This window comes from Triturus cristatus, chromosome 1_2 (genome assembly GCF_964204655.1).
Source record: "Triturus cristatus chromosome 1_2, aTriCri1.1, whole genome shotgun sequence".
Taxonomy (NCBI): Eukaryota; Metazoa; Chordata; class Amphibia; order Caudata; family Salamandridae; genus Triturus; species Triturus cristatus.
The window spans coordinates 520,965,863-520,982,439 of NC_140580.1; positions in this window are offsets into that span (position 1 = coordinate 520,965,863).

The following is a 16,577-nucleotide window of genomic DNA, read 5'->3' on the forward strand; positions in this document are numbered from 1 at the left end:
CTGAATGGATTTGCACCAAACACAAAAGGAAATCTTTCTGGGCCAATACCTAGCTTTCTGTCACATTTTGAGTAAATCCATTCAGCGGTTTGAGATGGAACTGTGCCTAAAATTCTTATGGAAAAGTGAATAGGGAAAATCTGTTTTGGGACCCTTCCTTTTTTTCAGCCCCTGCTTGACGGATCACTCGAAACTTTCCATGTGCAAACTAGCAAAAAAATAGCACTTTTTTGAAAGTTTTGTGGAAATATGTGAAATGGCCCCAAAGTTATTAGCAGCACAAAAAAGTCATTGCCTATGGAAGCAGGATCCTAACTATAACTACCCGGTGGTGACTGTGCATACTGTGAGGTGTTCTGTTGTGTAGAAGCCTAGAGGGTCAGACAAGGGATGCCACCAGTTAGCTACATCATGTCTGCCTTTATTTCTTCACCATGGGTGTGGCAAATTTATCTGTGGCTCCTTTCATTTTCCTCAGGGGTATTGAGGGATGTGCTTTGGTGTCAGTCTGCCACCTATCGTACATCACAGAATGCCAAACTCACTTGCATTCTAAAGAACCACTCTCATTGAAGGTCTTTCATTGATCCAAAGTCACTATGTTTAAATTGAAAGCACAGCATCAGCCTCCTGTTGGTTCTCCAATGTGTCATTCTCTCTCACTGTCACTGTGGGAGGCAGGGGGGTGATATTGTCTTCTCCTTCTCCTTGATGCTTCATCAGAAGCTCCATTTAGTGCACCGTACCTTGCTGCAGTCAGCCTTGGTATTGTCTTCCTGTATGACTCGCTTCTGTTGACAGGTGCTCACATGTATGAGGGAGGGATTCAGTTGGACACTGCTTTGGAATGACCTGGGACAAGCCCTGCCATTCTCCTCTCCTTTAAGGCAGAGATCCCCCCATGTACCACTATCCCCCCCTGAACATATATTTGCTACCCTAGCGCCTCACAAGGAGGAACACAGAAAGTCCTACAAAGATAATATTTATTCAAACGTTGCATCAGACACACGCTGCCTACAATACGACAAAGTGTTGGGTATGTGGATTACTGCCTTCAGTGACTCATGGAAGTGAGAATTTGTTATCAATGCCCTTATCGTATGTTAATAGTTGTAAGGAATGGTTTGCTTTACATAGCATGGTTCGCTCTTTTCCTCAAGCTGAGAACTTGGTGCGAAAGAGTGCTAGTTCCCATACCCTGACACAGAATGATGTGGGAGCCAGTATTCCGCCAACCCTGTGGGAGAAGTTTCTTTAGCTCCTTCAGGGTGGGAGCAATTCAAAGCATTTCCTTGACAGAGAGCATGGGCAGGGGGGGTTATACAAATGGGCAGGAGCCCACTCTTAAAAATAAAAAATACCGCACATTCGCAGATCCTCTGAAAATATGCTACGAAATGTTAAAAAACCCATTTTGGGCCCCAGACTTAGAGGTCCGGTTATCTGTACCCTACCCCCTGTGTCTTTTTTGCATTTTGTAGGACTCTGGGCTGAGTACCAAGTCCTAAACTGGCTGCTACCACTTCCTGGTTGATGTGGTGGCAGCCAATTAGATTTCAGGATGAGATCTGTCGGCTCCGTGGCGTGAGATATACAAGTTTTGTTTAACCATCATTTTTCAAAACTGCTGAATGGATTTGCACCAAACACAAAAGGAAATCTTTCTGGGCCAATACCTAGCTTTCTGTCACATTTTGTGTAAATCCATTCAGCATTTGAGATGGAACTGTGCCTAAAATTCTTATGGAAAAATGAATAGGGAAAATCTGTTTTGGGACCCTTGCTTTTTTTCAGCCCCTGATTGACGGATCACTCGAAACTTTCCATGTGCAAACTAGTAAAAAAATAGCACTTTTATGAAAGTTTTGTGGAAATATGTGAAATGGCCCCAAAGTTATTAGCAGCACAAAAAAGGCATTGCCTATGGAAGCAGGATCCTAACTATAACTACCCGGTGGTGACTGTGCATACTGTGAGGTGTTCTGTTGTGTAGAAGCCTAGAGGGTCAGACAAGGGATGCCACCAGTTAGCTACATCATGTCTGCCTTTATTTCTTCACCATGGGTGTGGCAAATTTATCTGTGGCTCCTTTCATTTTCCTCAGGGGTATTGAGGGATGTGCTTTGGTGTCAGTCTGCCACCTATCGTACATCACAGAATGCCAAACTCACTTGCACTCTAAAGAACCACTCTCATTGAAGGTCTTTCATTGATCCAAAGTCACTATGTTTAAATTGAAAGCACGGCATCAGCCTCCTGTTGGTTCTCCAATGTGTCATTCTCTCTCACTGTCACTGTGGGAGGCAGGGGGGTGATATTGTCTTCTCCTTCTCCTTGATGCTTCATCAGAAGCTCCATTTAGTGCACCGTACCCTGCTGCAGTCAGCCTTAGTATTGTCTTCCTGTATGACTCGCCTCTGTTGAAAGGTGCTCACATGTATGAGGGAGGGATTCAGTTGGACACTGCTTTGGAATGACCTGGGGCAAGCCCTGCCATTCTCCTCTCCTTTAAGGCAGAGATCCCCCCATGTACCACTCTGTTGCGTGTTCTTACCAGATGGGAGAAATACAATAGGTCCTCACTAATTCCCCAGAAAGAACCTATCCCCCATCTGTGATCACAGGGGCACCAACTTAAAGTTCACTGCACTGGTATTGGAGGACTTATTCTTCAGGCTCCTCTCCCAATGTGGCACTTTGACCCTCACAGTAGTCAAATTTTCTAGAGGTGCTCCTAGCGTTCCACCCACCCCATAGGTCTCTAGGATGCCTCGTTCATGTAGGACAGAGAAAGTCTTGGTCTCAAGAGTGCTGTACACTAAGGCAGCTGCAAAGATTGTGTGCTGGCTGGGCTGATGTGTGTAGTATATTTGAGTTGTACTGGCATATGTAAGATACCTTGTGAGGTTTTTCTGTAAACAACCACTTTGCCAATACCATTCTGAGACAACATGGTTGGGGGCTACCAGACAAGACTGTTCAAGCCTACATCAAATCTCACTACTGTCCTCAGACCTCTAAAAAAGACCCAAACGTTTCAGATCCCAAAGACCCTTACTGTGTCATTTGTAAATGAGCAGGGATGTGTGAAAACTCGGGGTGGAATAAAGGCAGAAATCCAACCTTATATAAAATTTACCTGTGGAGCAAAATCTGGTTCAGAATTTGCTGTTCAATTGGATCTCAAGAAAAGAGAGATATTTGCATTAGTATATTGTATTGCGAGTAGTGCCATAAGAAACTTAAATGCAAAATAAGTTCCCTCTTCACTTCACCTGACCCTTCTAAAGGGTTGTATATGTTGATACTCAAATGTACTGTTAGAAGTGGCAGAGGAAGTGAGAAGCTACAGTCTCCAGCCCCAACATAGACAAATAGCTACAGTCTCCAGCCCCAACATAGACAAATTGTAATTAAAGCGATGTGGGGCGTGGAGGATGCAGAAGATGTGCAGAACCTTTTGTGAATAGCTAGAAACTCGAGGCTAAATCATCCTCTGTCCCTCCCATTAAACCCTCACCCAAACACAGTGTTTTAAGTAGCAGCTGTATCCATTGGGACTGGTGTTTGTAGCACATGATTCCTCTGTAGATGTATTTCAATAGGCTAAATTAGCCATCATTATCAACCATTGAGGTAGCACAACAGCGGCCCCTGTCTTTAATTAGCAGAAAGGCATCGCAATTGTATCACAGAGGACCCTTAAGTACCACCCCTACCAACCCCAACTCCCCAACCCTGAGGAACAAGAGCTGCAGGTGCATTTCAACTATTTTTCTCCATTCTTTTTCAGTTGTGGTTGGGACATGCAAATTCAGCAGAAAATGTGAATTTTTACCTGTCTATGAATTGAAAAAACGTGTCCATTCCTATAAATGAAGTTGAATCCTCCACCCTTTCTTAGCTTTCCTTCTTAATGCCAGATAGAGTGGTATTGAGGTGATTTCTGCTTTGCAAACAATGAAAGAGTTCTTGAAGGTGATTTATAATTCGATAAGTGTCAAAATGCCAGTGAGTGGGGATTTGCCACTATCCAGGTTGAAGAGGACCAGAGCTTGAACAGTTGTTTAGAGAGCTGTTGCGGGAATTATGGTTTGATTTTGGGGAGTAGTGTTAGCCGGAACCATGTAATCAACCAGGTTTTAACGACTGTGGTATGAAGAAGAGGTCAGTGTTGGTGAAAAATCTGTTTGAATCTATGACCCATGTTAGTCTGCTGTGGTTGGTGAGGAGGATGTACTCAATCATGATGGGATTCATTTTCAGATATCTACTCAACATCCATGGTTGTATGAGTGTGAGGCATTCTTTGAGATAGTTGATATAGCTAAATATAGTAACACTCGTGTAGAGCTGGCTGCTATCTGCTTACTGATGTTCTGATTTGTCATAGAGTTAGGGAAACACTGAATGGGTTCACGTAAGTTTTGAAGACAGGAGGAAATGATGGATTTTTGGAGGAATGCACAAGTCGCCTGTATCTGTTGAGATTTGGAGGTGCTTATCTGTGGTAGTTGATATCTCTTGTTTGGAAGGAATTAAATGATTGTGATTGTTTGAAAGCTTATTTGTGTCATGAGAGTGTTTGACAGTGTTTAATGGAAGACTGCATTTAAGGAAAGGCAGCCGAATAACACCCCGGGAACTTAATCATATACATATGACCAAAAACTAGGAGATTATAAAAACATTGTTACATAAACATTAGAATAAATCGTTCAGAAAAATGTGGAAAAAATTATGCCTAAATAATAGAATAAATGCAGATTTGATACATTGGAGAAAAAAAAATAATGCAGGTGTACATATATAATAATTTAATTAGATAAAGAGTATGTAAGTTCAATACTTCCAAACCGTGAGGGGGGAAAATCACATATATGTCCAACAATAATAATTTTGTCATGGTCCAGTTTTGAGATGTACATATGTTCCAGTCCACTTTTGCATATTGTGATGTCCATATCAATTATCCTTTATTTCACTTGTTTGCTTTGGTGAATACGCACATAATATTGTGTGATTGAAGTTGAGATTGTGTTGACGTTTTCAATGTCAAGTCTAATGAATAGATATAACCATTCTCAGGCCTACATTACAGTGGGAATAGTAAATCTAACATCCCCGCCTCCTCAAAGTCCAACAATTTCTCTAATTTGGTTCAGGTTGGAGTTGAAACACTGAGGGGCCGATTCCGATTCCGGCCGCAAAACGTACCGACCGACACGGACCCGGAACAGAGACCGACTGACACGGACTGGCGCCGTACGACCCGTGCGGTACGATGCAACGCGTGTGATTTACGACCGACACGTACGGAATACAAGCCGTACGACCGAGCCGTAGGGAAAACATTGATTCGCCCAGAAAAGGGACGCAAGTAGCACTGACCGACACGTACCAGGAATGAATCCGACCGACATGTACCAGCGATGTCCGATCCACGCAGTACGATGCAATGCGTGTAAACCCAGACCGACTCGCACGGAGCCCAAGCTGCATGACCGGCACGCACAGAAAACAGGGACCTGAAGTAATAGAGACCTCCGCGACCGACGCGTATGAAACACAGAAGAAAGTCAGTGTGAAAGACCCGGAGAAGCCCGCACGAGCCAACATCAGCATCCGTCTCAGTCAGCAGAATGTCTCCTTCATGCCTAGAAAACCAAAACGAAATAATACAAAAAAAGGACTAAACAAGACAATGACAAAGCCAATAAATACATTTTAAAAAACTTTGAACAAAGACACACCCACAACTGCACCTATATAAAGGACATCAATCACTACCATGATCCTTTGCAAATAGAAGACAACAGCCAGCAGAAAACACCATCACACAGCAACCACAGACACACTCACAACTCACCCATCACACAACTTTCACACCATTAGCACCTCACCAAAAGCACCCACACATACAGCTAGCAAAACCGACACTCACCCGCCCTCACTTGCACCCTAACACACACATCACTCACCACCACCACCCATCACCATGCCCCCAAAGAAGAATCCAAAGTTCACAGATAGTGAGTTAGAAGTGCTGGTAGGCGAGATCATCAGAGTAGAGCCACATTTGTTTGGCACATTGGTCCAAACGACCCCCATGTCACAGAAAACAAAGATGTGGGCGAGGATTGTGGACAAGGTGAACGCACAAGCACAAACGTTGCGCACAAAGGACGATATCCAGAACAGGTGGTATGACGTGCGCAGGAGGGTCAAGAAACTCATCGAGAAAGATCACGCCTTGAGTCAGCGCACTAACTATATAAACATATGAGTGCCTCTGAGCCCATAAATCACAATTTTTCTTTATCTTTCAGTCCTTTTTATTGACTGTAAGTATCAATTTAATTTTTCTATTTTACACTAGATTTCGAGCGAGAACAATACTCATCAATAGACTTTTCACCTGTTTTTTCCATGAAAAATGTACAAATTTCTTGTGCCCTTATTTACATTTTTCAGCATCAACATATAACGAAAATGACATCTATTACTCAAATTAAATCACTTACATACAAAATATTTACAGTACATAACATAACAGTACACAAATGTCCAGCTGATTGCGCTATTGGAACCCTAACTCAGTTAGTCCTCAATCAACATAATCTTTTTTGGTCCTTTGCAGGGTCAGAACAAAGTTTTTTAATTGGTTTTGTAGGGGAACGTTAAATTAATTGTTGTTCCCACTTGGGGGAAGCATACACGCTTCAAGATTTTTCCCAATGAGTTCTGAATTCCTGCTTAGTATATTGCCAACGCGTTTCGACCTATAATGTGTGGACCAGCGTCTTTGAGGTAAGGTCTTCCTCAGGGCTTATTGGTTTTCTGGAAGGACATCTTTTGCCTGTATGGGTAACAATGAATCTAATTTTAGTGTACGATCTTTTTACATTTTACGGGTAAATTGGATCTGTTGAAATTACGTACCATGTTTTCAATTATTCTGATTTGTCCAAACTGGCAGCTACCTTTGTCCTGCAAGGATATATATTAGATTAGGATAGGGATATCCTTCTAGTCATATGGCATATGCATCTATTGCTATTCTTACTGGGTTCATTAGTCGTATACCTACCCGGTCTGATTCATGGGGAAGTGGATGCCGGGTCAATTTCTTAGGGTGTGCATCTTTCTACGGTCGTGCAGTGGCTCGTTTCTAAAAGGAATTTTTGGAATACACTTTAGGGAACTCTTAGGGAATGAATTTTCACTTTTGCATCTTGCGCGTAACGTTACTAACTCCTTGCTATGATTTAGGAGTAACTTATATGTGGAGGAAAGATGGAGTGCAAAATCACTTGTGTTGTTAGAGCGGATTGGGGGCTTAGAACGCTTGCTCTGTGTTTGTTCCAAAAAAGAAAAGAAAAAGAAAAAAGGCCTTTTTGCACCATACTTCACCCGTTTGTGTTGTTAGTCCGTGGCACACGGTTCTTTAACTCTCTCCTTTAGACTTACTTTCATTTATGGGTTTCGGATTCCGCTTTGCCTCCGGTTTGTTTTCTCCGCGTCCTCGCCGTTGTGGAGCCTTTGGCGTTTGAACAAGCCAGCTGTTTGATTTATTAGTCATGCGCGGAGCGCGCCTACGTTCTACGTCATGCCGCTGATGTTGCCATGGGAATGTTTCATTAGCGCTGTTACGGTTCTGCGTCTTCTATTGGCTGTAGCTATGGAGATACTTGGTTTATTGTGATCTTTCTTACTGCGTTGGTTATTCTTTAAAGATGTGAATGCTTTTTATAGTTGTGTTCACAATGTCCAGTTGTTGAATGTTTCATATGTGTTTGTTCTGAAAAATATTCTTGTGTCTCTTGTGTTGTTAATCCGTGACTCGTAGTTTTTTTGACTTACTTTCATTCATGGCTTTGATTTATTGGACATGCGTAGTGCGCGCCTGCATTCTGCATCATGTCGCTATTGTTACCATGAGGTTCTTTCATTTACGTCATCACAGTTCAGCATCTTCTATTGGCGGTAGGCATGGAGATGCTTTGTTTATATAGGATTTGCGCTTCATTTGTTGTTCAATTGAGATGTGGATTCTTTTCATTCGTTGTGTTCACAGTGTCCAATTGCTTGGTGTTTCTTTTTCTCGTGTGGTTTTACCATCGTGAAGCATTTCATGTACGTTTGTCGAGGGATTTATTTATGAGCCTCCTGATTCGCACGTTGCCCTAAATTGCTTAACTCGTCTCTTTGCATGGCCACCATATCTCTATTTACTTGACTTTGTAATGTCAGTTTTCATTCTGGGAGCACTGATTATTATTTTTATGGCAGCTCATTCAATCGACTTTTTCAACCCTTGTGTGACTTACAGAAAAACTGCTTAATCTATAGTTTCAGTACAAATGGGAGGAAGAATACAGACGAGCCTCTAAATGATATTTGATAATTCTGTCATTTCATTCAGTCCATTTCCAATTGTGCCCAGGAACATTATGGTTTTTGCTTCTGTCTTGGATAAAAGAGAGTCAATGTTTTTTCCTTTTATGTGCCGCAATACTGTCCATTTTATCTCATTGGATTCATGATTTCTTTCTATGCAGTGTGCAACCATTGGAGCATTTTGAGTCTTGCATTTGATTCTTGACCGATGTTGCACAATCCGGTTTTTTATGGGTTGCGTCGTTTTTCCAATGTATGCCAGTGAGCAGGGGCAGACAACACAGTATATCACATTTTGAGTGTTGCAGTTCGTGAAGTCATCGTGATTGATAAACTTTGTACCATATGTGAATTTAGTTCCTTCAATTGTACTGTCACAGGAGACGCAATTGCCACATCTTCTGTGTCCTTTGATTGGTGGCAATGACAACATAGTCCTTAGTGTCATTTCAGGTTTTGGCATAGTTGTGTTCGCGCGTACTAGTCTTTCTTTTATGCTTGTGTTATTTTTCAAAGCGAATATTGGTGTCTGTTTGAAGGGAGGCAAACTCTTGACTGTGTTCCAATTCTTTCTAATGATTTTTTGAATTTCATTTGTACAACCTGAAAATGTTGTTACACAGACAAGGGGCGTGTCTTCCTTTTTCTTTTTCGGAGTCAAAAGAGATTCTCGCGGAGTATACCACGCTCTTTTCATTGCTTTCTTTAAAAGCTTTTTAGGATAGTTTTTCCTTTTCAGTTTTTCCAAGAGTTCTGTTGCGTTTTTAAAGTAATCTTCCTTTTTTGAGCAATTACGCCTTATCCTGAGAAATTGGCTGAATGGTAAATTTTCTCGCAGGTTTCGTTGGTGGAAACTTGAAAAGTGTAAGAATGTATTTCTGTTGGTTTGTTTTGTGTACACGCCCCTTGTCTGTGTAACAACATTTTCAGGTTGTACAAATGAAATTCAAAAAATCATTAGAAAGAATTGGAACACAGTCAAGAGTTTGCCTCCCTTCAAACAGACACCAATATTCGCTTTGAAAAAAAACACAAGCATAAAAGAAAGACTAGTATGCGCAAATACAACTATGCCAAAACCTGAAATGACACTAAGGACTATGTTGTCATTGCCACCAATCAAAGGACACAGAAGATGTGGCAATTGCGTCTCCTGTGACAGTACAATTGAAGGAACTAAATTCACATATGGTACAAAGTTTATCAATCACGATGACTTCACGAACTGCAACACTCAAAATGTGATATACTGTGTTGTCTGCCCCTGCTCACTGGCATACATTGGAAAAACGACGCAACCCATAAAAAACCGGATTGCGCAACATCGGTCAAGAATCAAATGCAAGACTCAAAATGCTCCAATGGTTGCACACTGCATAGAAAGAAATCATGAATCCAATGAGATAAAATGGACAGTATTGCGGCACATAAAAGGAAAAAACATTGACTCTCTTTTATCCAAGACAGAAGCAAAAACCATAATGTTCCTGGGCACAATTGGAAATGGACTGAATGAAATGACAGAATTATCAAATATCATTTAGAAGCTCGTCTGTATTCTTCCTCCCATTTGTACTGAAACTATAGATTAAGCAGTTTTTCTGTAAGTCACACAAGGGTTGAAAAAGTCGATTGAATGAGCTACCATAAAAATAATAATCAGTGCTCCCAGAATGAAAACTGACAGTACAAAGTCAAGTAAATAGAGATATGGTGGCCATGCAAAGAGACGAGTTACGCAATTTAGGGCAACGTGCGAATCAGGAGGCTCATAAATAAATCCCTCGACAAACGAACATTAAATGCTTCACGATGGTAAAACCACACGAGAAAAAGAAACACCAAGCAATTGGACACTGTGAACACAACGAATGAAAAGAATCCACATCTCAATTGAACAACAAATGAAGCGCAAATCCTATATAAACAAAGCATCTCCATGCCTACCGCCAATAGAAGATGCTGAACTGTGATGGCGTACATGAAAGAACCTCATGGTAACAATAGCGACATGATGCAGAATGCAGGCGCGCACTACGCATGTCCAATAAATCAAAGCCATGAATGAAAGTAAGTCAAAAAAACTACGAGTCACGGATTAACAACACAAGAGACACAAGAATATTTTTCAGAACAAACACATATGAAACATTCAACAACTGGACACTGTGAACACAACTATAAAAAGCATTCACATCTTTAAAGAATAACCAACGCAGTAAGAAAGATCAAAATAAACCAAGTATCTCCATAGCTACAGCCAATAGAAGACGCAGAACCGTAACAGCGCTAATGAAACATTCCCATGGCAACATCAGCGGCATGACGTAGAACGTAGGCGCGCTCCGCGCATGACTAATACATCAAACAGCTGGCTTGTTCAAACGCCAAAGGCTCCACAACGGCGAGGACGCGGAGAAAACAAACCGGAGGCAAAGCGGAATCCGAAACCCATAAATGAAAGTAAGTCTAAAGGAGAGAGTTAAAGAACCGTGTGCCACGGACTAACAACACAAACGGGTGAAATGTGGTGCAAGAAGGCCTTTTTTCTTTTTCTTTTCTTTTTTGGAACAAACACAGAGCAAGCGTTCTAAGCCCGCAATCCGCTCTAACAACACAAGTGATTTTGCACTCCATCTTTCCTCCACATATAAGTTACTCCTAAATCATAGCAAGGAGTTAGTAACGTTACGCGCAAGATGTAAAAGTGAAAATTCATTCCCTAAGAGTTCCCTAAAGTGTATTCCAAAAATTCCTTTTAGAAACGAGCCACTGCACGACCGTAGAAAGATGCACACCCTAAGAAATTGACCCGGCATCCACTTCCCCGTGAATCAGACCGGGTAGGTATACGACTAATGAACCCAGTAAGAATAGCAATAGATGCATATGCCATATGACTAGAAAGATATCCCTATCCTAATCTAATATATATCCTTGCAGGACAAAGGTAGCTGCCAGTTTGGACAAATCAGAATAATTGAAAACATGGTACGTAATTTCAACAGATCCAATTTACCCGTAAAATGTAAAAAGATCGTACACTAAAATTAGATTCATTGTTACCCATACAGGCAAAAGATGTCCTTCCAGAAAACCAATAAGCCCTGAGGAAGACCTCACCTCAAAGACGCAGGTCCACACATTATAGGTCGAAACGCGTTGGCAATATACTAAGCAGGAATTCAGAACTCATTGGGAAAAATCTTGAAGCGTGTATGCTTCCCCCAAGTGGGAACAACAATTAATTTAACGTTCCCCTACAAAACCAATTTAAAAACTTTGTTCTGACCCTGCAAAGGACCAAAAAAGATTATGTTGATTGAGGACTAACTGAGTTAGGGTTCCAATAACGCAATCAGCTGGACATTTGTGTACTGTTATGTTATGTACTGTAAATATTTTGTATGTAAGTGATTTAATTTGAGTAATAGATGTCATTTTCGTTATATGTTGATGCTGAAAAATGTAAATAAGGGCACAAGAAATTTGTAAATTTTTCATGGAAAAGACAGGTGAAAAGTCTATTGATGAGTATTGTTCTCGCTCGAAATCTAGTGTAAAATAGAAAAATTAAATTGATACTTACAGTCAATAAAAAGGACTGAAAGATAAAGAAAAATTGTGATTTTTGGGCTCAGAGGCACTCATATGTTTATATAGTTACTGTACCGATTCTGGCCTTTGAAACCCTGATCGAATCAATCCCCTGTATTCTATACACATAAATTGAGTCAGCGCACTGGCGGTGGCCCTCCTGCCAAACCAGTATACTTCAGGTCCTGGGAGGAGAAGGTGCGGGACATCCTACCACCAGAGAGCGTCCATGGTCTAGCAGACATACCAGAGCCTGGTGAGTACACAACCAACATACTCAATATTATGTGGCAAGGGGATAGTGAACCCATGCACCGTTAGCAAAGCCACAGTAACCAATAGATAATCATCCCAAGATGTGTATGCTAGTCAGACAAACACAATAGCTGCCATCTCATAGTGACTTGTAATTGTGTCATGACATGTACAAACCTACCAACAAATAGAGCAAGGCAGTGGCACAAAGCCAAATAAACACTGTCAGACAGTTTGCCACCACAAACACACTACCTCACAGTGCAGCTGACTGACAGGAAGGAATAGTTGGTATGCAGGTGGAGTGAGTGTATCCAAAAGCATGATGGGGTTTGTAGTCACAGATAATGCTCCCCCTCCAAATTGGCCCATCAAGACCTCTCTGAACCATGCCCACATCACAGGGAGTGGAAAATGAATGACAAGATGGCTGACACTGGGTCCTGCTGTGGGGAGCACAAGGCCCTGGTGGGAACTGTGCACCAACAAACAACAGGACTGCACTGTCAGCCATCTTGCCATTGCTGACACACCCCCTCACAGGGAAGCAGAGTCAAAAGGAAGGAAGTAGGGGCATGCTGGGAAGGGAGGTGTAGCCAAGAGCATGATGGGAGTTGCAGTCACAGACAATCCCCACCCACCTACATGGCCCAGCAAGCTCACACTGAACCATGCTCGCTCACAGGGAGTGGAAATGGACTGACAAGATGTCTGACACTGGGCTCTGTTGTGGGGAGCACAATACCCTGCTGGGAACTGTGCACCAAGAAACAACAGGACTGCACTGTCAGCCATCTTGCCATTGCTGTCACACCTCCTCACAGGGAAGCAGAGTCAAAAGGAAGGAAGTATGGGCATGCTGGGAAGGGGGGTGTAGCCAAGAGCATGATGGGAGTTGCAGTCACAGACAATCCCCACCCACCTTCATGGCCCAGCAAGCTCACACTGAACCATGCTCACCTCACAGGGAGTGGAAATGGACTGACAAGATGTCGGACACTGGGCTCTGTTGTGGGGAGCACAAGGCCCTGCTGGGAACTGGGCACCAACAAACAACAGGACTGCACTGACTGACATCCTGAAAGTTAACCTGCACCCACTGCAATGGTGGCACACTTCATGATGGGATAACTGGCCTGGGGAGAAGGAGGTCCTGACTTAAAAACAAATAACACCGATGCTGGCCATACACACACCTCTGCTAAAACTCATTGCACACGTGGTACCAGTCACTTACAAAGTAATTGCCTGGGCAAGATGGCTGACACGTGGGCCTGATAAATGATGTGGCTGCAAATCACACATATGCACTGGCCAACCCAAACATGTTCACACTCACAGCCATTGCAACCGTATGTTCAAACTCACTGTCTGGGGATGTGATGCAGTGTCCAGTGGTGCCCCCTGGCCTGGCTGTGGAGGTGTGTCTTGCAGATGACAAGTGTGGAGATCCATATATAGTACATTGCACAAAACACACAGGAACTCACATATACATCATTGACAGGGGACATCTGACAGTGAATGGAATGGACACACCAATATAGCTGACACTGTAGCATGGTCTCATTCACACTAGGTGCTGTTGTGAGCTGCATTCCACTCCTACATCGTTCTGCAACATATTCATCCTTCACACAACACATCACTTACTGTCATAGACACTGTAGACACAAGGTCTAACCTGGACCGCATTGGAGGAGGCATGCTACTCACAGCAGCAAAACCGCAACACACACTACACTGGCTATCACTGTCATGAGCATGGAAAAGCCAGAGAGCTGCCTTGCTCAATCCATATCACCATGGAGAACATTGACAAGTTAAATCACTTCTGCACGTACAAAACTCAGCTCCAGCCTCATCAGCTATGGTGACATCTTCACTTGTATGAAATGAGATGGGAACTAGGAACACAGGAAAAAAAACACTTTCTCCCAAGAGATCACAGGCATACCGAACTGTGACCATGTCGTACCAACACACCAATGTGACGCACAAAGACTAGCAAAAACTGTTACCACAGATGCCCCAATCTTGCAATATATCCTAAGTGGAATTGCACGTATGTCCTCGTTATAGGTCAAATGTGTACAGGGATGACACACCAGTGTCAGCCACATGATGGCCCTTGAGTAGCAGGGGTGGTGGGAGGGGTGGTAGGCAGAGGTCACAGCGTGCAGAGGGGTCTGGACTGACCCCGAACTGGCACGCATCATATTCCAACTTGGTATGCGTCATGGAGATGATGATCGGCTAAAGAACACAGTGCATGCTAACTACTACAGCAATGTGATCACCGTAATGTGAGTCATGGTGATGTGACACATGTGAGGGAGGCACACCACTAGGGCACCACAACACATACTCACCATGGCCATGTAACTCATCGCCTACAATGATGTTGACCAGAAATACAGTGGAATGCACATACAGCACACCTATCGACAGTCAGTGGTAACAAGCCCACAGGTGAGGTAAGCAAATGTCAGTCACATGTCGGAAGACAGACAACGCACATAACAATGTGTAGCACAGGTTCATTACAGATCAGCAGCATGTTTATTCCACAACAGTTGCAAGGTTATTCTACGTGACAGGGGACACACAGTCACCAAGTGTCGAAGTATTGAAGTCCAGGGGTGTGTGGTACATCACTTGATGGGAATCGACAACTTCCACCCTGAGATTGGATTCTGGGTGTTGGGGGTCAGAGTTGACCAAACAACAGGTAAAGTACCCTGGGAAGGACAGACATAAGACACAGTCAAAAGCACAGCAGAACAGGATAGAAATGCAATACACATGCACAAAACATGTCACAAGAAACCTACACAGAAACATGTTAGCATGTCGACACTATTGTGAAGTACAGACTACCTGAAAGGACACATCACTGAATGCATCCAGTCATGTAGCACACAGCCACACTCCAACTGCAACAGAGCAGCACCAACACATTTCAGGCTAACTCAATATATTGACATAACAACCCTGTAAACTCACATTCAGGTGAAGAAGTTGTTGATGAGCTGTGTGCGGACGTCACCCTCATCATCATCATCACTGGCATCGTGGCCCAGGCATGGATCCTCCACAGGTGGCGGATGTAGGTCATCGTCATCCTGGATAAGAGGCAACTTCTTCCGCACTGCCATGTTGTGTAGCATGCAGCATACAATGATAATTTTGCACACCTTTGCAGGGTCATATGGGAGGGCCCCTCCGGTCTTGTCCAGGCAGCGGAAGCGGCTTTTCAGGAGACCAAATGTCCACTCAATCACCCTCCTGGTCCGACCATGTGCCTCATTGTAGCGCATCTCGGCTGGTGTTACAGGGTTCCTGAGGGGTGTCAGCAACCATGGCATGGTGGGGTATCCGGAGTCACCTACATCCAAACAATTGAACAATTAGCTGAGTTTTGAAAGAGGGTGGAATACAACATTGCCAAACACACACAATGGTAAACAGTCAGTACACACCGACAAGCCAGGCACGCTGGTTTGGCATCTGTGACATCATCTTTGCAATGCGACTACTCCTCATGATGTAGGCATTGTGCGCAGAACCGGGGAAACGTGCACACACATGTGTGATACACATGTCCGCTAGACATAACACCAGAGCATTGATGGAGTGGAAATGTTTCCTGTTCCGGTATGTCTGCTCATGTGCCTGTGGTGGTACCAGGGCCACATATGTACCATCAATAGATCCGATGACGTTCAGCATCCTCCCCAGTGTATAAAAGGCAGCCTTTATGTCAGTGAGTTGACCTGGGCTAGGAAACTTGATGTACAGGTCAAGGAAATGCAATATCCCCTCCAAGACATCGCGTAGCACACGACTGAACATAGTTTGCGACATACCACCAGCAGTAGCCACAGTGTACTGGAAGGTACCAGTAGCAAAGAAGTGCAGGGCTGCCATCACCTTCACCTCCTGGGTCAGTGCTGTAGGGTATGTCTGGCCAGGTAGCAGATGTGGCGCCAACTGCTCCGCCAACTCCTCAATCAGTGGCCTGGTGAAGCGGTACCGTCGGATCCAGTCACGTTCCAGCATGGTTTCAAGATCTGGGAACAGTCTATGGACAGCTGGTGCCCTGCAGTACAAAGATGAACAAAGGAAGATTGTGGATTCATCCACCCATGTGGCTATGACCAAGCAAAATATCACATGATACATCATGACAATACACAATGTACTGAGGTGTATGCTGTTGGGTATAGACACATATGTCACCTACATGCCCATCATCTCACATCTCAAGTCCACATGTCTACATAAGTTCCATGTAGTGCAATGGCAAATCATTAGGCTGT